This window comes from Chinchilla lanigera, unplaced genomic scaffold, assembly GCF_000276665.1.
Source record: "Chinchilla lanigera isolate Chin_1 unplaced genomic scaffold, ChiLan1.0 scaffold00052, whole genome shotgun sequence".
Classification (NCBI taxonomy): Eukaryota; Metazoa; Chordata; class Mammalia; order Rodentia; family Chinchillidae; genus Chinchilla; species Chinchilla lanigera.
The window spans coordinates 4,454,491-4,481,050 of NW_004955453.1; the positions used below are offsets into that span (position 1 = coordinate 4,454,491).

General features: G+C 48.7%; 1 protein-coding gene across 2 annotated transcripts in view; it reads left to right on the top strand.

Annotated features, from left to right (window-relative positions):
- Positions 1-16,111: 16,111 nt before the first annotated feature.
- The window catches only part of Gpr55 (G protein-coupled receptor 55), a 49,435-nt gene continuing 38,986 nt past the window's right edge, over positions 16,112-26,560 (top strand). The window contains exons 1-3 of one of the 2 annotated variants that reach the window (XM_005395405.2): positions 16,112-16,159; positions 17,701-17,791; positions 18,667-18,805. The gene's annotated coding sequence lies outside the window, so the exon portion shown is untranslated. Of the gene's footprint in view, positions 16,160-17,700; positions 17,792-18,544; positions 18,806-26,121; positions 26,467-26,560 lie in introns of those variants that run through there. The other variant, XR_001236125.1, reaches the window with a different exon arrangement.

A 26,560-nucleotide genomic window follows, 5' to 3' on the forward strand; every position in this document is an offset into this window, starting at 1 on the left:
GGAGCTTTTGGGGTGGTTGGTGGTAGGGAGACTTGATTCAAGAAGTAGTAGTAATGGCAGGGGCCCCGTTAGCTGGTGTTAAAAACGAAGAGTCTGAGCCAGGCGTGGTGGCGCATGGTTGTCATCCCGGCACTTGGGAGGCTGAGGCAGGAGGATTGCTGCAAGTTTGAGGCCAGCATAGGCTACATAGTGAGTTGAGGGCCAGCCTGGACTCCATGGGAGACCCTGTCTCAAAAAGACAGAAAAAAAACCAACCAAACAAACAAACAAAAAACCCACAAAAAAGAAGAGTCTTGAGTGCACATTTCAGACTCCTCCATGGTTACCTTTAAACTGATGTAACAAAGGGACCCAAAACACACTGGCTTAGCAGCGATAGTCCTTTGTTTCTTCTAGATCTAGGCATGGTAGGGCTGAGGTTTTGCCCCAGGCCTGACTGTGCCCACCCACCACGCCACTGTACCCAGGCTCCCTGAGGCAGGGATGTGGAGCTGAGCCTCCCACCACACCTTGGCTTCAGGAGGCTGATACTAGGGTTGGGGGCGGGGAGAGAAGCAGTAGGACCGCCACCTAACTTGCTTTTTTTTTTTTTTTTTTGTCTTTTTGAGACAAGGTTTTGCTATGCAGTTCAGTCTGGCTTTGAGCTTATTTTGCAGCCCAGGCTGGTCTCAAACTCCCAGTGATCCTCCTGCCTCAGCCTCCCGAGTGCTGGGATTACTGGCGTGTGCCACCACTCCCGGCCTACTTGCCTTAATTCTTTGGATTGCAAAGCCTTCTGAGTACACAGATTAAAGGGCATGGTGAGAAGAGGAGGGGAATTTATATTTCACCCAAATGACTAATTCTTTCCTTGAAGGTTTGTAACTTTCTGACTTAAAAAGTCACAGCAAAATATTTTCAAAGTAAAAGGACATTGAGAAGAAAAGAATCTGGGAGGATGGGAGAACAGTCTTTTTACTAGTTCAGAAATCATAAAAGCAACTGTTTCTCGTTTAGGAAAGTTGAAAGGTCCTGCTTGGATGAAAAGGCCAGAAGTTTGTCCAGATGCTGGGGTCACCAGCTGCTGAGCTGTGAGGAATCTTGCAGCCCTGGGGAAGGGTAACATGGGAGGAACCTGGGGCCGCCTGCTAGGGGCCACTGAGGGAGCCCCAGTCTTCCATTAACTCGGGGGCCTTGGCAGATGTCTCCTCGGTGACCCTGGAACCACTCAACGGTGCTGCTCACTTCTGACCTCTGCTGACTACTAAGTGTAGAGGTGACCTGTCACAGCCTTAGAAAACTACTAGAATCGCTGTGCCCAAGGCCCACACCAGCCCCCGCAGGAACTCTTTTATGTATTTCTTTAAATTTATTTATTTATTTATTTTTTGAGATAGGGGCTCGCTCTGTAATTCAAATGGACTTGAACTCACTGTATAGTCCAGGGTGGTGTTGAACCTGTGCTGGTCCTCCTGTCTCAGCCTCCCGAGTGCTGGGATAACAGGGGTGCGCCACCATGCCTGGCTCAGGAACTCTATTTTATAAACAAATGAATTCTCGGAGGTTATAGACTTGCTCTAGGTCTGTGGTAGGCGGCATAATGGTTCCTCGAAGATGCCCACATCCTCATCCCTGGAACCTCTGAATGTGTTAGGCTCCCTGGGGAAGGGGAAGGTTATAGAAGGAATTATATCCTATCCTTGATTTTGAAACAGACAACTCTGGATTAGCCAGGTGGGCTCAATATGATCCCAAGGATACTTCAAAGGGAGGGGACCCTGAAGGATGGTGGGGTGTTGGCCTTGAACTTGGGGGGAAGGGGTGTGGGCTGCGCAGCGGGAATGACCTTTAGAGGCAGGAAAATGGGACAAATGGATTTTCTGCTCCATCTTCAAGAAAGAACCTCAGCCCTCTTGACACCTTGCTTTTAGCTCAGTGAGCGCTAACCTCGACCTACAGAACTATACATGAACAAATCTGCATTGTTTTAAGCCACTAAGGATGAACTAATTTGCAGCAATAAGAAATAAATACAGAGACAGATGTGGTGAACGCCTGTAATCCCAGCACTCAGGAGGCTGAGGCAGGAGGATCACTGAGAGTTTGAGGTCAGCCTGAACTGCATAGTGAGACACTGTTTCAAAGACAAAAGACAAAAACACAAAATAAAACAAAAAAAGTCATACAGCTAGAAATCTGTAGAGCAAGTCTGACCCAAAGCTCGCACCTCCTTCCCACCACCCTGGCTCCCAGATATCAGAGACTCTTCCATTTTCTGATTTGTGGGTCATTTGTCCAGCACGCGGATTTGGGGCACCTCTGGTGCACAAGCAGTGAGTGTGTGTCCTATAAGGATAGAGTGGTGACTGAGACGGGCGTGCGGATTCTTGCCCGGGAGGAGGCTGCCATCTAGCGGGGAGGAGAGGCTCAACCTCACAGCCGAATGATCATTGGGGTGATCACTGGGGTGGCAGCCAAACCACAGCCAAGGCCCCGGAGCCGGCACGTGGCAAGTGCCAGGGCAGGGCCCCACAGTCGAATGCCTGATCCATAAGCCGGATCCATGGTGACACCCATGCCAACTTGTGTTGCAGAACTGAGACTGGTACCTCCCTGGGTGCTACAAACAGCCAAGAACATGGACAGCCCACGGCAGTAAAACCAGGAGAGGAACCGCTGGACCTGGAAAAAATAGGCAGCCAAGGAGTTCTACTGGCCTCCAGGCGTCTAAACGTCTCACATCAGGATAGCATGAGAACTAGACCATAAAGAAGATAGTGCTGCCAGGCGTGGGGGCGCATGCCTGTAATCCCAGCACTTGGGAGGCTGAGGCAGGAGGATCCTGGTATGTTTGAGGCCAACCTGAGCTGCATAGTGAGTTCAAAGCCACCCTGAACTACATAGTGAGACCCTGTCTCAATCCCCTCCCCTCCTACAAAAAAGAGTGCCATGAAAATTTGTTCAGGGGATATTGTTAAATGGAACTTAGTTTGCAAAATAGTCCACCCCTTTCTTGGGTAAAAAAAAAGCCTGCACATATAAGGATATGGGAAAGAAAAGACTGTATCAGTGTTAGCTAGGGTGCAACTAGGTAAAGGGTACAGAGATGTCGGATTTGCAAATAAAAATACAGGACAGCCAGTAAAATTTGGATTTTATTCTTTTTTCTTTGAAATGGTCTTGTTGGGTAGTCCAGGCTGGCCTCAGACTAGTGGCAATCTTCTTGCCTCAGCCTCCCAAGTGCTGGGATTACAGGTGTGCACCACAAGGCCCAGCCTTAAATTTGGACTTTAGAACATCTGCAAATCTTTTAGAATCGGTACCCACCATACATTATTTGTTGTTGATCTGATACCCAAATTTAATTGCTTCTCAGGCCTATGGCTAAGATCAAAGTGCGAAATCTGAATTGAATCAGCTGTCCCATATTTTTATTTAGTGACTCGATATGCTCTCTTTTTACTTTGTAAAAATAATAAATTTACTTAATTTCTTTTGAATTAAAAACATTAAACTGATACATAAAAACATAAAAATGTACAAATTGATGAGGTATCATGTAGTACATCATTTATGAAATAGTAAAGGAAAATGAACCGGAGTACCTCCTTGCGTAGGAGTAAACAGTAACAGGGGGGCTGGGGTGGATTTCTGGATCTCGCAGGGCCAAGGCGATAAACTAGAAAATAATCTTTCCTCCCATCCCCGCCCTGGCCTCGGCACGGATTCCCAGCACCGGCAAAGCGACATCTGCCACCAGAGGGCGCTGCCTGTCCACTTAGCAGACAGGCAAAGCGCAGCATCACCTCTGGTTGGGGTGTGGGGTGCCCAGGGGCAGGGAGTCCCCAGGGGCAGGAAGAGCAGCTGTGGAAGCTGGAGCTCTCCCAAAGGCATCCTGCTCCGGTTTCCGCTGTAAAGCCTCGGAAGGGCGGCTGCTGGATGAGTGCGCCTGCGCAGTCCCCTTCTGACCGCTCTAATTTCTCTGACTTAGCTCTAGGGGGATCAGCCAGCCCCGTCCTCTGCCCTGTGTCCCATCCTTTCCTCCAAGCGGACCGGAGGCGTCATCCACTCACTCTGCTCTCATTTGCCAGGGCGCAGAGGGGCCCAGGCCCTCTCCTGCCACACGGCTCTGGGCGGACTCCAGCAGAGCAGAGGGGAGATGAGATCCGCCCGCAGGGGCCGGGGCAGGAGAGATGAAAGGAGGGCCGCTCCGACGCGGAGTGTCACTGCGGACACTTAGCTCGCGTCCACACCGCGTGCTGAACGGCAGCCCTCCAGCCAGTGTTTTCCATTCAGTCAGCAAACAGGCTGAGGCCTCCTTGTGCCAGGCTGTGGGCCGGGCTCTCGGTCTTAGATTGTCCTGCACACTCTCAGTGCAAACTGGCGGTCCTGCCAGGGAAGGGGGGCAGGGCTGGCAGAGAGAGCCCCTCCCGCCTCTGAGCATGGCCTGCCAGCCCCTGCCGGATGCAGGAGGGGCTCCTTGGGGTCAAGGAGGTATCAGAGCCCTCAAAATGATGGGACCCAGCTCCATCCGGTGCTCAGCAACGGGCAGACTCAGAGAGCTGGAGTCCAGGCTTCCGGTGCTATGAAGGGTGACTAAATCCAGGGCCTTCGCACTGAGCTGCATCCCCAGCCCTTTCCTTTTTTTACTTTGAGACAGGCTCTTACTAAATCACCGAGTTGCCCATGCTGGGCTCCAATTTGTAATCCTCCTGCCTCGGCCTCCTAGAGTGCTGGGATTACAGGCATGAGCCACCATGCCCAGCCTGCAGGATGACTTTACCCATAAGCATTTTACCATCTTGTAGCAACTTTGGAAACTCCCACTCCCTCAGGAGTTTAGGACTTGGCAGAACTGGTCCAAGCTGGTGGGGAAGCCACTGCCAAGTGGGCAGGTCTTTTCTCACAATCCCCAGGCCTGACAGAGGGTGGGCAGCCAGTGAATGCTTGTCAGGGGATTTAAAGAAGCAAGGCCATCGCCCAAGGTCATAAATCTGGCAGCGTGAGAGACACTGGGGGGCTGGGCTGGCGGCCAGAGGCCTGCAGAGTGGGGCTCTTGAGAACCGGGCTCGTCCGCAGAGCGGGCAGGAGGGGGCCCAGCAGCATTTCCCAGAATACGCTCTGGTTTTTCGGCGGTGAGAGCCTGTGGGGGGCTCGGGTTCTCCGCGCAGTTCCAGTATGAGTGGCCCTCACCACGAGGCTGGGGCGTCAAGTCAGAAAGAAAGCAAGCCTAACCGCTGCCTCTCGTCCTCCGCGGCCTGAGAAAGTTGTGTTTGCAGTGGCTCGAGGATGGCCACCCAAAGGCCACGTCCCCATGGTAACTCGTGGGCCCTGGGCCCTGACCTTATTTGGAAGCCGGGTCTGTGCAGATATAATTAAGCACACTGAGATGAAATGCTTCTCGGGCCTGTTATCCGGCCGAGCTCTAAACCCAAGGACAAACGTCCTCGCCGGAGGCAGAGGAGAGACGCAAGCAGAGGAGGAGGAGGCAGCGTGAAGGGGCAGGCAGAGATTGGAAAGTGGCAGCCGCAACAAGGGCATCTGCAGCCACCCGCCGAAGAGGCCGGGGACGGGCTCCCCCGGAGCCTCGGCCGGGTGTGTGAGGCCCTGCTGACTCCTGGATTTTGGTTTCTACCCTTTGGAGGTGTGAATTTCTAGCTCGTCGTCACCTGTCACAGGAGCCCCAGGAAATGAAGCCACTTAGCCACCCACATTTTCTAATTCCTGAGGCTTTGCAGTCTCAGCCCCCTTGGCCACCCATGCCGTTCTGCCCTTCTGCCCTGTGTCCCTCTGCCAGGGGGCCCCGTCCCACTGAAGCACTGCACACAATGCAGTCGAACCAAGAATCTCTAATTATGTTGGAGACGTGGGTGAGGGAGTTAGGGAGGGGTTCCTTCCATCTCCCAGGGCAGGTATGGCAGTGTCTCTTGACCAAATTCCAGTGAATACAATGATCTCTGTCCTGGACAGAGCTCAGCGGACATCTCTGGGCCAGCAAATCCCAGAAGGAAGAAGCGTGTACACGAATGCACACCTGTGTGTATGTGTGTCCCTAAACTGCTCCCTCCTGCACATCCCCCTCAACACACACCTTGCTTTTAGGACGCAATGGAAAGGGACCCTCCCTGCTAGCAAGCCAGGGGGTCCTGGTCCACTTAGAGTGTAGGATGTCACCCAGAATTTACCCCTGAGAACATAGAAGAGCTAAATAAAAGGAAACTCCACAGGGCCGAAGGCGTTCGTGCGTCTTCCTGGGAGTGGTGGCGATTTCCGCAGGAGGAGCAAGGCAGGCTCCCCTGGACAGAGACACACTTAGCTGGTATGACCATCGATCCACAGGCACTCACACGCCCACAGCAAGGCCCCTGCTCCATGTGTCCAGGGGACTATGTAGATATCTGCCACCCCCACCTCCACCGCAGGCTTCTTTCAGATGTCCCAATAGGGGCCACTGCCACCTACCCAGTTTTTCAAACCAGAGCCCTGGAGGTGTCTCTTAACACTTTCCTTTTCACCATTCCCCCAATCCGCCCATCCCCAAAGCTTGTTGATTATGTTCCTGATTGTGTTGGTCCATTTTCTGTTGCTATGTGTAGTGGATTGATAACCGGTGGTCAACTTATAACTCCCAGCTGAACTGAATGAGTGTGGTGCTGGGTGTGGGAGGCCCCCCTGAGGACTGTGGCCAGCAGCGTAAGAGGCAGACCTGGAGAAGAAGGAGGCTGTTGGGAGCTGAGAGAGGCTGTGGGGAGCTGGCTTTCCTGATGTACTTGGCTGTTTTCATCCTCCGAGGAGTTCGGGACCTCGCTGGCACTGAGAATGGCTTCAGTTCACTTTGGAGAGCTCTGGTCCTCACTTTGAGCATTGCTTCCTGGTTCTGGAGGGGAAGATGGTGCACTGCCGGCCTCCAGGAAAAGCTTGCTGCATTGGCTTCCCTGATGGGAACTCGGCCATCCTGATCAGCAGAGGAGCTCAGGACCTTACTGCTGCCGATGATGGCTGTGGTACCTTTTGGGGGAGCTCTGGTTCTTCTGAGCATCACTTCCTGGCTCCAGTGTAGATCCCTCAGCCTGCTAGCACAGGTCCTTCATCCTGCTGGCACAGACTTTGTAGATTCCACCACTGACCTTTGGGCCTTCCCAGCAGATCCATGAAGCAGACCTGCATGAGACGTCATGGGCTCTGGGCCTCCAGTTGGATTCATGGGAGGCATTGTTATGAGCTCTGGGTATTCAGCTCAACTCATGTAGGACATTGTTGTGGGATCCAGGTCCTCAGCTGGATTCCTTGGTCTTAGTGTGCGGACAGATTTCCTGCACTCTTTTGTATACTGTTCTTTGGGTGACTTATAAATAATCATATAAAGTATGTGTCCTGTATTATGTTGTTCCCCTTGCAAAATAAGCCCCAAACCAACATACTATGGCAAAACACCTGAGTCTGGATACTTACTAAAGAGAAGAAATTAACCACCAAGCTCACAGTTCTGCAAATTCAAGAGTGTGGCACCAGCATCTACTGGCTGTGGTGAGGGTTTTCTGGCCACATCCAACATGGTGGATGGCGTCATGGTGGGCTTCTGTGCAGGAGAGAGAGAGCACATGGTGACACAAGAAGCCAGAGAGATTTGTACTTGTTCTTTGATGAGAACTCACTTTTGCAGGAACAGACCAGGGTCCCTCCAGCACGACATTAGTCCCTTCTCAGGGTGGCACTCCATGATCTCACCACTTCCCACTAGACCAGGACTCTTTTTTTTTAAATTTTAGGACTCCAGGAGGATCAAAACCCGCCAGCAGAATTCGAGATTCTCTGGGGGCTAAGACAAAGATCTTCTCTGAGTGGCTGTATTTATTTAGTTATCAAAACAAGGCAGAGAATACTGAAGAAAGGCAGAACCGCTCAAGGACTTCTCCAAGTGAGACCTTATGTTAATTTAGGAGAACTATGTCATCTCCAGCAAGGTCTCCACCCAGGAGTGAGATGCCTATGACTATGGTCTTTATCTAGTTAACTGAGGTTGGAGCCAGATGTCCTTAGCTGTGTCTTGTCCTTTGAGGCATCCCGGCTTCACCCGCCATTGCAGGCCTCAGTAGATCACGCGGCTTGAGGGTTCCTGGACCTCCCGCCACGTGGAGCCTTGCAGCACATGTGCGTGGGGGTGGGAGATGCGCTCCATCTGTGTCTAAGCACAGCGCGGCTTGTCACTTGAATGTCACCTCGGTTTCCCTGTCACCAGCTGGATGGCGCCTTGCTCTTCCTCTTTGTGGTACTTGTCATGGTTGCAATCTGCCCGTGAGCTCTGTGGCTCACCAGAGACCACGGCTGCTTGGTCATTTTACTCCTCACAGTGCCTACGACAGCACTTTGTGCACTGCTGCTGCTTGAGAAATACTTGTTAAATAATGGCATGAGTGAGTGAGTGAAGGAACGAGTGCAGTTCTGAGCCAGGGTGGTGCTGCGAGAGTAGAGGCTTCCCCGTGTCTTGGACAGGAAGGCAGAAGCCCTGCTGTGGAACTGGACTCTTCCCCACCTGCCGCCCAGGAGCACAGTCTGGCACCCACCCAAGGACTCAGAGGCCTGGAGCAGCGTGGGGATCGCTGCAGGGCGTGGAGCATCTGAAGCTCTTCCTCTCTACCCATTCTGCATTTGCCAGGTGTGTGTTTTCCATCATTACATTTCCCAGGGGGAGCTGTGCTCCATGTCCACAAGGCCCGGGGTTTTTACCAGGTGCCGAATGGGGGCAAAGAGGTTTGGGGAAAGTGCAAGAAGACTTCGAAAGCCGGGTATGGTGGTACATATCTGTATTCCCACCACTTAGAAGGCTGAGGCAGGAGGATCACCGTGAGTTTGAGGCCAGCCTGGGCTACATAGTGAGTTCAAGACCAGGATGAACTGTGTAGCAAGACCTTGTCTCAAATTTTTTAAAAAAGCCTTTAAAAGGAGGCCCCATTGCTGTGATTGAGAGCACCCCTCTGCACTCCTGGGTGGGTGGTGGGTTGCTTGAGTTCGGCACTACTTCTGCCACGATCTCCTCTGTGCACCTTGCAACGCCCACTGCACCAGCATTTTGTTTTGAAATGTTTAAACCTACAGAAGCACTGAGAGAAGAGGACACTGCAGCTGCCCCCCTCGATCAATTGTCCAACTGCTCGCCCTGTGCCGTAAGTGCTGTGTCTCTGTGTGTGTCTATATACTTGCAAGAGGTTTTATTTTGCAGACCAGCAAGCAAGCTGCTGACACCGTATTCTTCTAAGCTTCTCAGCACCTCCTAATAAGGACATTCTCCCACAAAACCACAGCGCCACGCCGTCACAACAGCGGCTGGCACACTATTTGCACTTGATGTTACAACCCTGCCACGCTTTTACAGCTGCAGTTCTGCTCCCTCATGTATGTTATTTAGTTTATGTATGTTATTTAGTTGTTCTGCTTTTAATCTCCTTCCCTTTAAGACAGTGTCCCACCTTTTGTTCACGTTATTGCTACTTGTTTGTTTTGGTGACATTCACCATTTGGAAGAGCCCCGGCAGGCTGTGTGGCAACATGTCCTGCGTGCCCCGTCACTGTGCGTGTTAACGCGTGATTCGCCCTTGGCATCTCGGCCAAGGCTACTCCGCGGGTGATTCACTGAGCGCATCGAGTCGGGAGCGACCGTCGGTCGTGCGTTGTTGGCGAGGCAGTTTCGTCACAGCCTCGCTCCCTCTCCCTGATTTGTGGGGAGTGAGCAATTCTCACGTGGTCAGAGGGTCCACTGAGTGTCCAGTTCGCCCAGTCGTTGCATCTCTCATCGTTGTTGCCTAAACGAACTTCACACTGGTGGCTGCAAAATGGTGCCTTTAAATTCTTTCCCTCCTTCTGCATCTGCCACTTGGCATTTCTTTTCCTAGAAGACTTTCCACTCTGTAAAAATTAATCCTTGTGGATTCATGGATTTTTTTTTTAAAGAAGTGTTAAAGTCAAATAGCACTGTTGTTATGCTGATGTTTAAATTGCCCTGCCTTTGAGTAGTAAGAGCCCTTAGGTTGGCTCCTGAATCTCTCGGCCCCAGTCACCTCGATGTTGGAGTCATTTCTCCTGCTGATGTGAAAGATATTCCAAGCTCACACTGTACATTTCCTGTCCTAGACCCAGAATCAACCGCTCCAATGGGTTTTGTCTCAGGGGCCTGAATCCGTTAATGGCGAGTGGCACACAGGCAGCAGGAAAGTGATATATGTGCTCATTGTCACCAGGGTGCCAGAGCTCCTAGGTCCTTCAGTGGACAGAAATAGGAAATCCATTTTGAAAAAAATCACAAGTTCAAACTGATAGTTCCCACTCCAATATAACAGTACAGGGTTTTTCTTTAGTAACTTTTACTTATTACTAGTATCTTTTTTTCCTCTTCCAGTAAAAAAATGTATCTGCTTATTTGCTTCATACTAACTACATCATGCATAAAAGTTTCAGAATTATGAGATCAATACTGCCAGTAAAAGTAAATTTACTGAGTATGAGGGTTTTTTTTATAGTTCTTTTTTTTTTGAGACAGGGTCTTGCTATGCAGTTCAAGCTGGCCTTGAGCTTACTATATAGCCCACGTTGGTCTCCAGCTTGTGGCAATCGTCCTGCTTCAGCCTCCCAAGTGCTGCAATTATAGTGTAGTTCTTTAGTTCTCAGAACTTTTTCCACTGTGTTTAGTGTACAGCCTTTGACTCAGTCTGTCCTTCCATATGTTTATGGAATCAGCTTGCTATAATATCAGCCTCTTTTGTTCCATTTTTCTCCGCGGTGGGTTTTGCTTTGTCCTATCTTTTTAGAGTTGTAGCTTTTGAATATGTAAAGCATTTACAAGGCTCAAAAGTTAAAATACTGTAGAGAGAAGTGTCTGCTATTCCCACCCCTCCCACTCTCCCGCCCCACTTCCGCAGTTCATTCATTGGTTTGTTTCATAGTTCCTGTATTTCTTTTCACAAAAAGCACAGACACACGTTCTTATTCTCTCTCATTTCTACACAAAGCAGAGTATAACACGCAGGTCCTCCTCTGCAGGTGACCCTGAAGTTCATCATCCACTGACGAAGGCCCCTCGGGCTGACCTCCGCCCTGTCAGGTGTCAGAACCTGCTGCTTTCTCACAAGCCATTTGCCATTGATTTTCATCTACTCCGTGGTCTTGGAGTCCATGGAGACCACGCGGCCCCGTGAAGCTGGGGCGTGGGGAATACGTGGGTCCTTTGGGAACCGGCACATCCTCCGGAAGCTGAGATCTCCGAGAAGACAAAGCAGACAAGGTCCAGATTAGGGGGAGTGTGCACTGCGGCTGTGTGTCCTGCCGTTCCCGCGCTCTCTTGGGTCTTGCGGGACGCGGGTGGCTTCAGAGAGGCCTTCTGGAGGAGCTCTGACGCCGGAGCAGCCCGCGAACTGCCGGCAGGGGCTCCGTTCTGTGCCAAACGCTTGCCTTCCTCAACTTGCCTTCCAGCAACACCTCAGCTCATGGACGCCTCTTCTCGTAAATGATTCAGTTCTTGGACAGAAGTGTTCAGCAAAATCTTGCTTCCATTCTTGAACTCTGCACAGGGCAACACTGAATCTTCTGGGGAAATTGGATTCAGTTCGTGACCAGTTCCGTTTGTGATCAAAATGGTGGAGCCAATTAAGTTTGTGAACCAAGGAACCACTGTACAAGCTTTTTAAAATTCACCATTTTTTTTTTTTTTTTTTTGAAACAGGGTCTTGCTGTGTAGTTTAGCCTGGCCTTGAATTCACTATGCACCCCAGACTGGCCTTAAACTAGTGGCGATCCGCCTCTGGAGTGCTAGGATTACAGATGTACGGCACCATGCCCGGCAAAACTCACCATTTTAGTGTATCTTCAGCAGCTTTTATACATTCAGCATGTTGTGCCCAGATGGCATTTTACCACCCCCAAGGGCAATACCCTCACTAAGCAGCCTCAGACCCTGGCCACCACTGATCTACTTTTCCGTCGCTATGGGTTCATCTGTTCTAGACAGTTCATGCTTGTGTGCACACACGGAGTCACAGTCTGGGCCCTGCCGGCTCCTTCCACTCTGCTGGTGTGCGAAGGCTCGCCCGTGCAGCTGCACGCTCCATACTGTTATCTAGGAGTGGGATTGCCAGCAACTCTGCCGAGCTTCTGGGTGAACTGCCAGACCATGTCCACATCCGCTCTACCTTCCTCCATTCCCACCAGCAGTGTCCCCACGCTCAGCAAAACTTACTATTGTCATTTTTTTGATTACAGTTATCCTACTGGGTATGAAGCGGGCAAAATACTCCCCTCCCCTTTTTTTTTCTGAGACAGAATCTTGCTGTGTAGTCCAGGCCGGCCTTGAACCAGCTGAGTAGCCCAGAACTCATGATCCTCCTGCTTCAGCCTCCCAAATGCCGGAATGACAGGCAGGTATCACTGTGCTCTGCAAAATATCTTCTTTTTGACATAAACTTGAAATGTCACATTAAAAGCTCTAATGTTGCCCTTTGTTTTTTTGGTTTTTCTTTTTTTTTGGTTTTTCTCCGGTACCAGGAACCGAACTCACAACCTTGTGCTTGCCAGGCAGGCGCTTTGCCGCTGAGCTAAATCCCCAGCCCCTGTTGCCCTTTGTTTTCCAGATGCTACTTAACATTTCCAATTTCTTGTAAATAAGATTAGTGTTGTTGTTACATTAATTAGGTGATTCCAGTAGTTCATGGTTATAGGACATGCTCGGCAAGGCATTAGCTGAATGTTTGCAAAAACCCACCTTCATGGAGCATACACACAGGGCCCTGTGTGTATGGGAAAAACAGAGGTGGGAGGTGGTTATTATTAACTGTAGGGGGTGGGGTGTGCGTGATCACTGGGACAGGTGACCTTTAGGGCTCTTTTTAAACAACTATGTGCTCAAGATACCCTGGCCCGGGGGCTGGGACTTTAGGCGCTTGAGGAAACCACATGAATGGAGTGCAGCCCTTCTCACGACCAGCCCTCGGGGGAATTGTCAGCGGGGCCTCCTTTTGTGTTGTTCAGGGCCCCTAGTGCTAGTGAGCCCAGGCCCTGGGGCTGCGGCACCCCCATGAGTCACACCTGAGACCAGCAAGGGTGAGAATTACCACTTCCTGTGTAAGAAAAACTCAAACGAATTGTTGATTCCCACCACTGCCAAGCAGCAAATCAAATGAATTCTCCATGCCACAGGCTTAAGCCCGCCCACCACGAACTCCCGAAAGACGCAAGGCACTGCCCAAGGAGCTTTCGTGGAGAGGACTGGGTGGCTTCCCTTACAGCTGATTAGGGGTTTTAATTATGGGAGTTTTCAGGGTTGCCAGCCAAGCAGATTGTGGTAGCCACACTGGGGTAGCAGCTACAAGCAAATTGTATCCGTCACTATGATAAAATACCTGAGAAACCAAACTTACAGGACACATAGGATTTATCTTGGCTTACAGTTTCTGAGGCTCAAGTCCATGGTTTGCCCACTCCTTGGGGACTTGCAGTCAGATGGGTGCTTATAGTGACCAAGAAGTAAAAGCGGGAGGAAGGGTGTGTGTCCCAATATTCCCGAGGCTACACCCCTGTGATGTAACTTCCTGCCAGTAGGCTCCACCCACCTACTAGCATTTCCACTAGCTCCCATAGTGCCACCTGCTGGTGACCAAGCCTTTAACGCATGAGGTTTGCGGGTGGGGTGCTCCAGATCCAGCGTGGGACATAGAGGTCAATTAGCATTAAGCGATGACCCTGGGCCTTTGCTGCTCAAAGGGTTGGGGTGTGTCCCCAGAGTCCATGTGTTGGAAACTTACTCCCCAGTGCTAGGTGTGGCCTGGTAAGTGAGGCGGTGCTAAGGGATTAGGTCCTGTGTGTCAGACCTCGCCCAGACAGACAAAAAAACTCCCTTAGCAGAGCTACTGACCCCAGCTGCAGAGACACAGAGAGAAGAGGGAGCCAGAGTTTGCCAAAGTAGATGAACAAGCAACCGCCCTAGGCAGCTGCACCTGCAAGGTATGGGTGTCACCAAGACTCCCAACTCCCAAGACTAAAAATTTCCCACTCCTCCCTGCATACCCCGCCCCTGTCCAAGCACCGCTATAAAACCTTCCCCTGCCCGTCACTCAGGGACAATGGTTGTATTGCCCATGGCTCGCCTGCACCCAGGCTCAAATAAACTTTGCTTATTGCTTCAACTCGGCCTGATTTGGTGGGTTTGGCTGTGCCTCAGTTTACCCTAACAGTGTAAATGGCTTCAGGCCACCCTGGGAGTGGGTTCCCTGTAAGAGCGAGTTCGGCCCCCTTGTGCTCTTTGCGTCTTGCCCTCCTGCCTCCCTGGGCTGGAACCTTGGACCTGGCAGCTCCAGCATACTGAGCCACACACATCTCCGTTCATTATATAGGTTACCTAACGGCATAAGATGGGCTAAAAGGCCAGTAAAATGCCAGAAAAGCTTGTAAATAAAGTTGGGTATGGTGGCACAGGTCTATAACCCCAGTACTTGGGAGGTTGAGGCAGAAAGATCGCAAGTTTGAGTGCCTGGGCAATTTAGGGTGATCCTGTCTCAAAATAAAAAGTGGGTGTAGCTCGTTAGGAAGACTTGGGGTTCAGTCCCCAGAACTAGAGTAGGAAATCCTGCAGGGTGCAGGGTGGATTAGGAAAAGTGTGTGCAGGCTGCTGGCCCCAAGCCTAGCTTAAGGGTGGATGATGGGATGCAGGTGGAAGAGGGATGGGGAGCAAAAGGGTGTGGAAGGAGGAGAGATTTGTTTGGCTCACAGTCTAGAGAGGTTTCAGTCCATAATCAGCTGGCTCCAAGGCAGGAGGGTGTGGCAGAGAGCATTGAAGAGGAGAAACAGTCTATGGCAGGGCAGAAGGCAGCAAAAGGAGCAAGCCGCAAATGACAAGCAGCAGCAACAGCAGTCCTGGGCTGGGGATATAGCTCAGCGGCACAGTGCCTGCCCTGCAGGGTGAGGTCCTGAGTTTGAGTCCTGGTACCAAAACCAAACCAAACTAAAATGAAACAAAAAACAGCAATCCTCTTCCTGTCATTTATATTCTATCAAGGCTAGGGCAGGTAGGTACCCAGCGTGGGTACCCTTATCCCAGCATCCTACCATGAACCGATCCCAGCATCACATCTGCAATCTCAGCATCACACACTCTAGAGCCAGCCACCTCTGGGGCTTTTCAGAGGCTGTCCTGAACATGCGGCAGTCCTCCTACCTCAGCCTCCCAAGTGCTGACACCACGCTTGGTTTTCCAGTACTTTTTAATCTATCTGTATCTTCATAGTAAAGTGGGTTCCTTACAGACAACATATTTTTCTATCCATTCCGACAGCCTGCTTTCTTTTTAATTGTCCTATTTTGACCATTTAAAGTCATTCTCGATAAAGTTGCCTTCGTATCTACCGTGTTCGCAACTATTTTCTATTCATTGCCCTTGTTCTTTGGTTATTTTTCTAAACTTTTTTTCCCTTTTTGTAACTTCTCTGCTTTTGACTGAGCATTTTAGATGGTTCCATTTTCTCTCATCTCTTACCATTATCAGTTAGACCTCAAATGCCAAAGTGGCATTTGAGAAAGCAGAAAAAATAAGATCACGCTCACACCCCACCCTGACCCAGAGCCTGCAGTTAGCTCACAGCTTGTCCCTGGCTCCTTTCAAACGGCCCTACGCTGCTTTCTTGGGGAAGAGATAGCCTGGGGTGTTCTTGGTTCCTCTCCCCTGGGCCTCTGAACATTACTGGCATTCATTTCCCTTTTCCACAAGCTATACCCCCCCAGTACATTGTTCCAAATGCTTCCCATTAGCCCAACTAAGATAAAAGGAAAAGATTTGATTTTACCTTTATTTATTCCTTTTCTAACGTTCTTTTCTATTCTAATTCAGAGTCTCTGACCTGTTGTCATTTTCCTCCTCTCTGTGCGGCTTCTTCTAAGATTTCTGGCTGGGTGTGGTGATGCACACCTGTAATCCCAGCACTTGGGAGGCTGAGGCAAGAGGATCCTGAAGAGTTTGATACCAGCCTGGGCGATGCAGTGTACTCAAGGCCAGCCTGCACTACATAGTGAGACCTTATCTTTAAAAAAAAAATAGAGGAATGAGCTCTCCTCCTACACATTTCAATGTTTCATCTGCCCTCTTTTTGTTTGCATTGTTTTGGACAAGAAGTCCAATGTCATCCTGGTTCTCATTCTTCTCTAGGTAAGGTTGGTCCTCTGCACGTATTTTTTTCCTTTAAGATTTTCTCTTTTCTTTAGTTGTCTGCTATTTATGACAGGTCCAGGTGTGAGTTTGTTTGACTTTGTATTTATTCTGCTTGTTGTTCTCTGAGCTCCCTGGGTCTGTGGTTTCATGTTTATCACTAACGTGGAAAGATCTTCCATTATTACTTCAAATTCTTCTTCTGCTCTTTTCTCTTTTCCCCTTTGGATAGTTTCATTACACATAGGTTAGAGCTTTTGTAGCTTCCCTTTTGTTCTTGGATATGCTGTTGCCCTTTCTTCATTCTCTTCCTTTTCCTTTCAGATTTGATCTCTAGCATTTCCTTTGGTTTCTGTCTCTGCTGTCATTACTCATCAATTCTTGGATGTTGTCTACTTTTCCCCTAGATTGCTTGATGTGTTCCTCATACTTACCTTAATCTCCTAGCTGTACCATGTCAGAGCTTAGCTCAATGCCTTCTGTGTCTCTTTAGACTGGATGTTCATTGTGTTCATTGAATGCCTTGTAATTTTTTGTTGAATGCTGGACATGCTGTTCAGATAATGGAACCTGAGCTCATCAGGCTTTGAGTATAGGTTTTATGTCAGTTTGACTAGGAGCTGAGCTTTATTTAATATTTACTGAAGGTGCCACAGATCTCAGTTTTCTCCAGGTTTAGGATGTTTTTCCCTTTTCTGCTGTTTTTTGGTTTTCCTAAGAATATTGTTAGAGTCTGTATCTGGCAGCTCTCTCAGTTGCAATGTAGTTTTATTACACTGGCATCTGTTGATGTGGTTTCAAGTGTTTTCTCAAAATTTATGTTTACCTGGAACCTCAGAATGTGAGCTTATTTGGAAATAGGGTCTTTGCACATGTAATTAGTTAGGAGGAAGTCATACTGGGTTAGGGAAAGTCCTAAATATAATGACTTAAATCTCTATAAGAAGACACGGTATACAGAGACAAGGGCACAGAGGTGAAGGAATTCAGCAGTGCTACCTCCAAATATGCCACATTGGCATGAGGGTTTCTCGAGTTTGATGCACTTACAAAAACAGCAGGCAGAACACTGCAGCATTCCCCTCTTCCTTCCTGAAAGCAGGAGATAAAAGCTATCTTCCCCATGTTAACAACGGCGTCCTCCCTCTAGGAGGAAAGTAACATTCTTATCATCAAGGACAAAAAATTGAAGCGGAAGCAAATCTTTACAAACAAGTTGGTAAACTAATTTGTCTTCCCAGTAACTTTTCTATCCATTTAACTATCCTAGCTCCTGCTCCTTTGCCTAAACACATCTTTACACCTTGTTATCTTTGCCCAGCTGGGTACATGCTTAATTCTAGCTGCTTCTTTGGGTCATCATTTCTGCTATGGTTTGAAATCTCCCCCAGGATTCATGTGTCGAAAGCTTACTACCCAAGACAGAAGTGTTAGGAGGTAGGGTCTGATGGGTGATGCACTCTCATGAATGTATTAGTGCTGCTGTGAAGATGGAATCTGGTGAGTGACTTCATCTTCTTTTGCTTGTCTGTCATGTGAAGACGTGGTATTCGGGGCACCATCTTGGAAGCAGAGACTGCACATCTCTTCCAAGTCAGCACTTTGATATTGGACTTCCTGGCCTCCAGAACTGTGAGAAACAGACTTTAATTCTGTGGTATTTTAGCCAGTATGTGATATTCTATTATAGCAAATCAAAATGGATCTAGACAATTTTCTTATGAAGGCTCCTATGTCCCATAACATTTATATGTTTTTCTCCTGCTAAATTATCTAGGCAAGTTTAATTTTTAGGCTTAGCTGGAAGCCCTAAGAGGGTGGAGGGAAAATTTTGTTTGCTTTTACAGAGGAGAGGCCGTGTGATGATGGAGGCAGAAGCTGGAGCAATGCAACCGCAAGCCTAGGCATGAGTGTACTGCCATCAACCACCAGAAATGGGAGGAGGGCAACAAAGATCCTCCCCTAGAACTGTCAGAGAGAGAGAGAGAGACAGAGACAGAGAGAGAGACAGAGATACTAAGAGAAACTGTGGTCCTGAATCTTGATTTTGGATTTTGAGCTTCAGAACTGTGGGAGAATACATTTCTATTGTTGAAGCCCCCCAGTCTGGGTGTTTGTAAAGGCAGCCCCCCAGGAAACTAATACCATAAGGTGTTGGGGTGTGTGAGGCATTATGATAAATCTCACTGGGCCCGAGTCTTTGGGCCCAGTGAGATTTATGGGACTTTGGCTTGGACTTTGGCTTTTAGAAACAGTTTTGCACCCCCTTTTTTTTCCTGCCCTAACAGGAGTCTGATAATCTAAGAAGGGCTGGACCTATCACCTTGCCCTCTGCTGGGGAAAATAGGGCCGTGATAAAGCAGCTCCTCTTCATGGCAGGCCTTGGTGAAGGAGAGCAGAATGTTCTGGACTTTGAAAATGGTTACTTTTCTCGGGCCGTATTATTGTGAAACGGTTACTTTCTCACTCCCTTGTTTGAAGCCTGGGGATTTTTCTCCCATCTTCAGAGGAGACCTGGTAGAGCTCGGGGGAAAGTGCCAGGAAAGTGTGTGGAGTCTGTACCTCCTGGTGCCAGCTTCCAGCAACTCCTCACCGGCCAATAAAGTGCCCTGACTGTCCCGGTGCTCCAGGGCAGCGTCTGTCCCGGTAAGCCACAGTTTTCTGCCTTTCCCATGTCTCCTGATTTCAAGGTGAGCAGTGTGCTCTGTGACCTTGATTCTCTAAAGGATCTAAGAAAAGTTAATTAGTTTTTAGTTTGTTCCTTTTTCCTTTTCTGTTTGGATGATGGAAATAATGACTTACAGGCTCTTTACTGTCTTATGGTGGCTTTTTGTCATTTAGAATTACATGTGGTTTTGTGATGGGATTTAACCTCCCTTTGAATTCCTATTTTTCCTTTTTCAAAGGCATTTGTTTTTCTTGCTGACGGCTACAAGGGAACAGACAGAGTAACAAAAATAAGAGACACAGGAATGCTCCAAAGGCCAAGAATTTTATAAATCCTTCAGAGTAACGGTGGACTGGTCTGTAATTCTGACTTTCCTTCTAGAAGTTTCTTAGATTCTCAGTAACCTTTCCAGTGTCTGACCTTCCAACCTTATGGTCGCTCTTCTTCTTCTGCCGAAGAGCTTTTCTCGCCTCACCTACCCCCACAGCTTTTTCCAGTTCTTACTTTGTTCTTACTTTGTAAAACCATATGAAGTCCAGGGTTCAGGCTTTTCTGACCTTGGTAACCATCTGGAGTTCTGCAGAAAACCAGCTTTTGGTTGTGGGTCTGCAAAAGTGGGACATGGGCTGGTTTAGTGCAGACCGAGCCAAGTACTATACACTGTCAATTTGTCACTCGCTGGTGTCTGAGACCCGGGTGTGCCCAGGGGTCTGCCCTTTGACGGTGGCTCTCACAGAGACAGGCAGGCCCCCCCTGGGAACTACAGATAAGTATATTTTGGTGTATGTGCTGCCAAAGCAGGCACTTAAATAAGTATAAAGAAAAGATAACAACGACCCACAACCTCATATTTTGTTAGACTTTCCCTGGCCTTTTAATTATGCGTTGCTAACGCTCAGAGGGAAGGACAAAGAAACCTTTAACAATCAGTGAACACCAAGGGGTGCCGTGGCTGCTGTGTCTGTGAACGAATGCATTAGTTCAGGAACATGGCTGGGCAGCAATGTGACCTGTGAAGTCAAATGGGTCTTGGTCCGAACCCCAGGTCTGTCTCTGGGAGGCCTTGGGCCAGCCGCCTTTCTGGGCTTCATTTTCCGCATCTGGGAAATGGAACCGATGGCACCGACCTCCCCGGGTGTGAGTGACTGACTGATCGTAACAGCACAAAGCTCTTTAAGTCAGACTTGGGAGCAGATGGAGGGAAAGCGTGAGGTGGAGGAAGAGGAGTACGGACCACAAATACGGCGATTCCACTTCTGGAAACTCTTGTCCTTTCATACGTAGTACATTGTGCTTACTGTCCTATTTCCAGTGGAAGATTTTTTTTCTGTTTTAAATGTAATTTATACGGTGCACACCTGTAATCCCAGCACTCAGGAGGCTGAGGCAGGAGGATCATTGGGAGTTTGAGGCCAGCCTGGGCTATAAAGCGAGCCGAAGGCCAGCCTGAACTGCATGCATAACAAGACCTTGTCTCATAAAGACCAAAAAAAAATGTAATTTATAACAGTTAAAAACCCAGATTTCAGCTTGTCTTCACGGAAGAATGCCAGCTGATGAATAAAAAGGAAGGATGAATTTGATAACCAACGATTTGTAAAGATGCAAAATTACAGGGTGTGAACAGCGTCATGGAAAAGGCTTCTGGGGATGGGACCTATGCACGGGATCAGACATCACGGATTTTATATAAACAAATGGGGGGAGATTTGTTGGACGTCACCCTAACCATCAGAATTAGATTCATAAATAATGGGGCAATGAAACATTATGTGCCTCTTGGTGTCATCTACTGGGGGGACATAAAATCTATGTATTATTTTGCCAGAAATGGCTAATCTGAATTGCCTCATGAGGAAGCTAATTCAGTAAATATCAATTGGGGAATAGTCCATAAGACTTCAAATATGTTAATATTATGAAAGACAAAAAAGTGGGAAGACAGCACCAGATGAAAACGTATTAACTAGTCAAATATAATGTGCCAACCTTGATTTCCCATTTTCTTTTTCTTTTCTTTCTTTTTTTTTGGTGCCCAGAATCAAACTCATGACCTTGTGCTTCTTAGGCAGGTGCTGTGCCACTGAGCTATGTCCTCAGCACCCCAACCTTGATTTAATACAGGGTAATTTTTTTTAAAGGTTGTAAAAGATATTTGGGAGATGGGGGGATGTGAATAAGAAGCATCAAAAAAAAAAAAAAAAAAAAAAAAAAAAAAAAAAAAAAAAAAAGAAAAGAAAAGAAAAAGAAAGAAACCCGGGTGTGGCAGTACATGCCTGTAACTGCAGAACTCAGGAGGCTGAGGCAGGAGGATCATTGCAAGTCTGAGACCAGCCTGGGCTACAAAATGAGCTCAAGGCCAGCCTGAACTGCACAGCGAGACCCTGTCTCAAAAAGACAAAAAAGAAAAGAAGCATCTCTTCGGTGAGATTATTGTATCCATGTTAGATTTTTTGGCCGTTTGTAATCCCAGCTATTCATGCAGCAGAGGCAGAAGGATCGCATCTTTGAAGTAGGACTGGGCAACTTGGCAAGAACTTGTCTATAAAGAAAGGGAGGTGGATGGAGGAACGGGAGTACAGCTCAGCACTCCTTTGCTGTAGTGATAGTATTGTGGTTATGAAAGAGAATGTCTTGTGTAAAAGAAATGTGGGTAAATTATTTAGGTGTTCAGTGACCTTTTGGTACAACTTACTCCAAATGGTTTAGCAAAAAAAGACATACACATAATGGTGAATGGCAAGTGACTGTTTATTTAATTGTTTTTCAACTTTTTTTTTCTTTTTTTTCCTCCGGTACCGGGAACTGAACTCACAACCTTGCGCTTGCCAGGCAGGCGCTTTGCCGCTGAGCTAAATCCCCAGCCCCTGTTTTTCAACTTTTCTGCCAGCTTGACATTTAGAAAAATAAAAATTGGGAGAAAAATCCTGATTTCAGATGAATGCTAGAACAACAGTTCCCACTAGCCTGGCTGATGGGCCTCCCTTCTGGCCCCTGGGAGAGTTAGGAAACTTCTACTGTAAAGATCAAGGCTAGCATGGTGTTTTCTGGCTATATTTTCCTGGTCTGCCATGGGTAAGTGGAATTGTTCCCTACACTTAAATTATATTTGGCTTTGCTTCACAGTTCTTTTTTTTTTTTTTTTGTCTTTTTGAGACAGGATCTCACTACGCAATTCAGGTTGGCCTTGAGCTCACTTTGTAGCCCAGGCGGGTCTTGAATTTGCAATGATCCTCCTGCCTCAGCCTCCCAAGTGCTGGGATTACAGGCTGGTGCCCCCATGCCTGGCTTCCTTCATAGTTCTGAGAAAATTCCACCAAGCTGATGTTTAATGGCTTCCTGAGTGTTAACACTACGAATGTGCTGCTGGTTTTAGGCACCAGAACAGCCTTGAATAAGCTAGAGAGAATATACATCAGAAAGATCTTTCCTTTGTCTAGATTGTGCCAATGTGACAATTTATAGGAAAGCAAGACACTTGAATGAAAGCCTCTTTCTTTCTTAAGAACGTGTGCTTCATCCTTACACCTGCCCATAACAAGAACTCAGACCTGTTGTCACGTTAAGGAAACATGGAAAGCAGGAAGTCAAAACCTTTCCACTGGGCGACCCCTGAGGAAACCACACAAAATCATTACAGAACTCACAGCATAGGGTTTCTCTGGTATTCTCTTACATAATCCCAGTAAGGCGGCGTGAATTATTCTTTTAGTTGCCACTTGAAGCAGAGGGAGATATTATTTTAAGAAAGGAAGTATGAAGTAGGATGCCAGCTCTTGGTGACAGAGGAAATTACTGTCACATAGTAAAAGGGATGGAAACCGTGGGAGGAATTCAGAAGATGAATCCGTCCCTCATCGCAGTTGCCTCAGGAGATGACACGTTTCTTTTCATCTGCTAATTTCAAACGTTTTACCACACTCAACCGCCTAAAGATCATGTTAAGGAGGACTTCCAGCTGGGTGTGTGGTGCGTGCCTGCAATCCTAGCACTCTGGAGGCTGAGGCAGGAGGATTGCCAGGAGTTCAAGGCTATTCTGAACTGGGTAGGGAGACCCTGTCTCAAAAAACAAAACAGAACAAACAAAAAGTCCTCACACAGCTCAATGAGGTGGGCGTACTGTTACTGTCGTCTCATCTGCAGGGCAGTCACTTCATGTCGTGTGCTCCCCTCTGCGGCCTGGCCTTCCTGGCTGTGCATCCAGATTTCAATTCTGCCTCTGTCACTCTCGATCCTCTTTCCCTGGTTTAGTTCTGTGTTTAACATCTGTCACCCGCTGGCTTTCCATCTGCCTTAGCGATTTGTTATCTGTCTCCTCCCACTAGGATGCAAGCCCTTGGGGCAGGGCTTTGTTTGGTCTGCTTTCTGCTTGTCTAGCAGCTTCCCTCCGTCCGCTTAGCACATAATTGTTGCTCAGCACACACTCCTAGCATGGAAGAATCGGGTCAGAGTCGCTCAGTAATTTGCCGGAAGTCGTATGGCTACTTCATGGCGACAGATGAGGGGGGACCTCATGGTTAGTTTCCGCTGAGAAAGTTCCATGTGTGACAGAAAGAACCTAGAAGCTGCAGAGCATATGAAATTTACAGATTCTGAGAGCACAGCATAACGGGAACCGAAGAAGCTTCCAGACTGACACAGAAGTTGCTTCGTGGGTGTGAGAGTTTGGAGTGCAACATTCTTGAGGCCTCCATTGCTAAGACAGGAGTATGACTGCACCCCGCTGGGATGGTAACAAAGCCCAGAACCTCCCACAAGGAGCCCAGAGCCGCCTGGGGCCCAGACTGGTCGAAGCTAAGCCTTTTCTCCCAGGATGTTTGGTTCAGAATTTGTCTAAGTTGAGGGGTGCGATTGGCACGCAGCACCTATGGGGAGGTATCTGCCGGTTGCATGAGACAAGGAAACTGGACAGTAGCTGAAGCACCGAGCTCTGACACCCTCTCAGATGACAGAGCGGCTCCGGGCTTGCAGGGCTTCGTTGTCGTTGTAGAAGCTGTCACAGACGGAGCATGTGTCGTGCCTTCTACACCCTGCTGGGGCTGGGGTTCGAGGGGACCAGGCCCAAGGATGCCCGCAGCCCGCCTGATGCCGGCGGCACTGTTTGGCCTGGGGGCGCGGTGGGGGAGCAGAGGCTGTGAAACCCCCGAGTCACGGAACTTTCTCAGAAGCTTTCTGGTTATGACTTGGCTTCCTGACTATCTTGGCTTGAGCGAGACAAGGTCTTATCAATCAGAAGGCAACGGCCACAGCCTTGGAAGCTGTGGTTCTCAAAATGAGCTCAGCTAACGTGACCCGCTTGCCAAGGCCCACAGAGCAGACCGCAGAGCTTGCTCAGCTGAGGACCTGCCTTGGGAATCCCCAGGGAAGAGGGTTCCAGGAGCCCCAGGGCCACCCTCACCCCCTGGTTGTGTGCACTGTCCATCTGCACCCCCAGGGCTTCCAGCCTCCACAGCTTCCCTTACACCCATCTGAGGCCACATACCAGGACCGCAGGTGTGCAGACTCCTAGAGATCTGTTTCCCCTGAAAAGCTGTCTTACTTTCCATTGCTGCTGTCACAAATTGCATTCCCAGCAGCTTCGAATAACACAGATTTATTATGGCACACAAGCCTCCCTGGGCTATACAGGGCGCGGGCAGGACTGCAGTCCTTCTGCAGGCTCTAGTGGACAACCTGCTCCCTTTCTCTTCCTGCGGCCTTCCCTGCTGTCCTCAGCTGGTGGCCTCTCCTTCCAGTAACAGGATTTGAGTTCTCTGCAGCCTACCACTGTTGCTCTCTTCTGCCTTTCTCTCTGCCTTCAAGAATTCTTGTGAGCCGGGTGTGGTGGTGCCTACCTGTAACCCCAGCCTTGGGAGGCTGAGGCAGGAAGATCGCCAGGAGTTCAAAGCCAATCTGGGCTAGGGGCAGGGCCAGGGATATAGCTCAGTGGTACAAGCGACTGCCTGGCAATTGCAAGGTCCTGAGTTTGATTCCTGGTACAAAAAAAACCAAAGCCAATCTGGGCTACGTGGTAAATTTAAGATCAGCCTAGAACACAGAATGAGGCCCTGACTCACCAAAAACCAAAAAACAACTCTTGTGAGTGCACTGGTCCCACCCAGGTAATCTGTGGTGATTGCCTGTTGGTAGCTGTAGTTGACTGACAACTGGTGGTCAACTTATAGCCCCCAGCTGACCTGAGTAAGCATGGTGCTGGGTGTGCGAGGCCCACCTAAAGATTATTGCCAGCAGCATTAGAGGCAGAGCTGGAGAAGAGGAAGTGAGGTTGTTGGGAGCTGGTAGAAGCTTTAAGGAGCTGTTGGTTCTGTTGGAGGAGCTCATCATGTTGACTTTCCTAATGAACTTGGCTGTTTTCATCCTCCAAGGAGCTTGGGACCTTGTTGGTACTGAGAATAGCTTTGGTTCACTTTGGGGAGCTCTGGTCCTCACTCTGAGCATCACTTCCTGGCTCCGGAGGGGAAGAAGGTGCACAGCTCAGTCTCCTGAAGAAACTTGCTGCACTGGCTTTCCTGAAGACTGAGCTGTCTTCACCACTGGAGGAGCTTGGGACCTCCTTGTTGGGGTTTTTTTTGTTTGCTTGCTTTGTTTTATTTTTTTGAGACAGGGTCTTGCTATGCAGTTCAGGCTGGGCTTGAGCTCACTTTGTAGCCCAGGCTGGTCTTGAACTCTCAATAATCCTCCTGCCTCAGCCTCCCACTTGCTGGGATTACAGGCATGTGCCACCATGCCCGGCTTCTCACTGTTGCTGAGAATGGCTGTGGTCCTTTTCAGGGGAGCTCTGGTTCTTCTGAGTATCACTTCCTGGCTCCAGTGCAGATCCCTCAGCATGCTAGCACAGATCCTTCATCTGCTGGCACAGACTTCCTAGATTCCACAACTGACCTTTGGGCCTTCCCAGCAGATCCATGAAACAGGCCTGCATGAGATATTGTTATGGGCTCTGGCCCTCTAGTTGAATTCGTGGGAGGCATTGTTATGAGCTCTAGGTCTTCAGCTGGACTCATGCAGGACCTTTCCATGGGATCCAGGCCCTTGGCTAGTTTCCTTGGTCTTATTGTGTGGTCAGATTTCTTGCACTCTTTTGTTTATCATTCTTTGGGTGACTATTATGAATAATCTTGTAAGATATGTGTCCTGTATTATTATGTTCCCCTTGCAAAAATATCCCCCAAACCATGACAGTAACAAAAGGGGGAAAACCCTCAGGAGTCCAGGCCAGCCACGGAAGTTACCCTGCCCCACACACTTGTTCTAAGCCATCATAGTAACGCTAACCAAAGCCACCCTTCCATAGGTCTCTGATGCACACAAGACGGTTCATTGCTCCCAGTGAGCCCGAGCCACTTCCCAAAGCTGATGGATAGAGATGCCCTTACCTGAAGCTAAACGATCTCTTGGAGGAAATGACCTCATCAAATTCCGATTCTGAACGCCTTAACTTCAGACGCAGTGCAGGCGCTCAGGGAAGACCTGCAAGATGATCCAGGAAAGATGTTCTTGAGATGGTTACATCTGTTGCCCGGAGCCCTTTCCTTCCAACCCTTGTGAAAACCTCTATCTGTCACTGAAATAGCGATTTCTGTCTTGGAAACTTGCTTGGTGTTGCTCTCAGCAGTGTCGTCTCCTACCCAAATAAACTCTTATTCTCACCTTGGTAAATACTTTTTTCTTATTCTTTGTTTTCTTCTTCTTTTTTTTTTTTTATTTTTTTTATTTTTTTTATTTTTTTAATT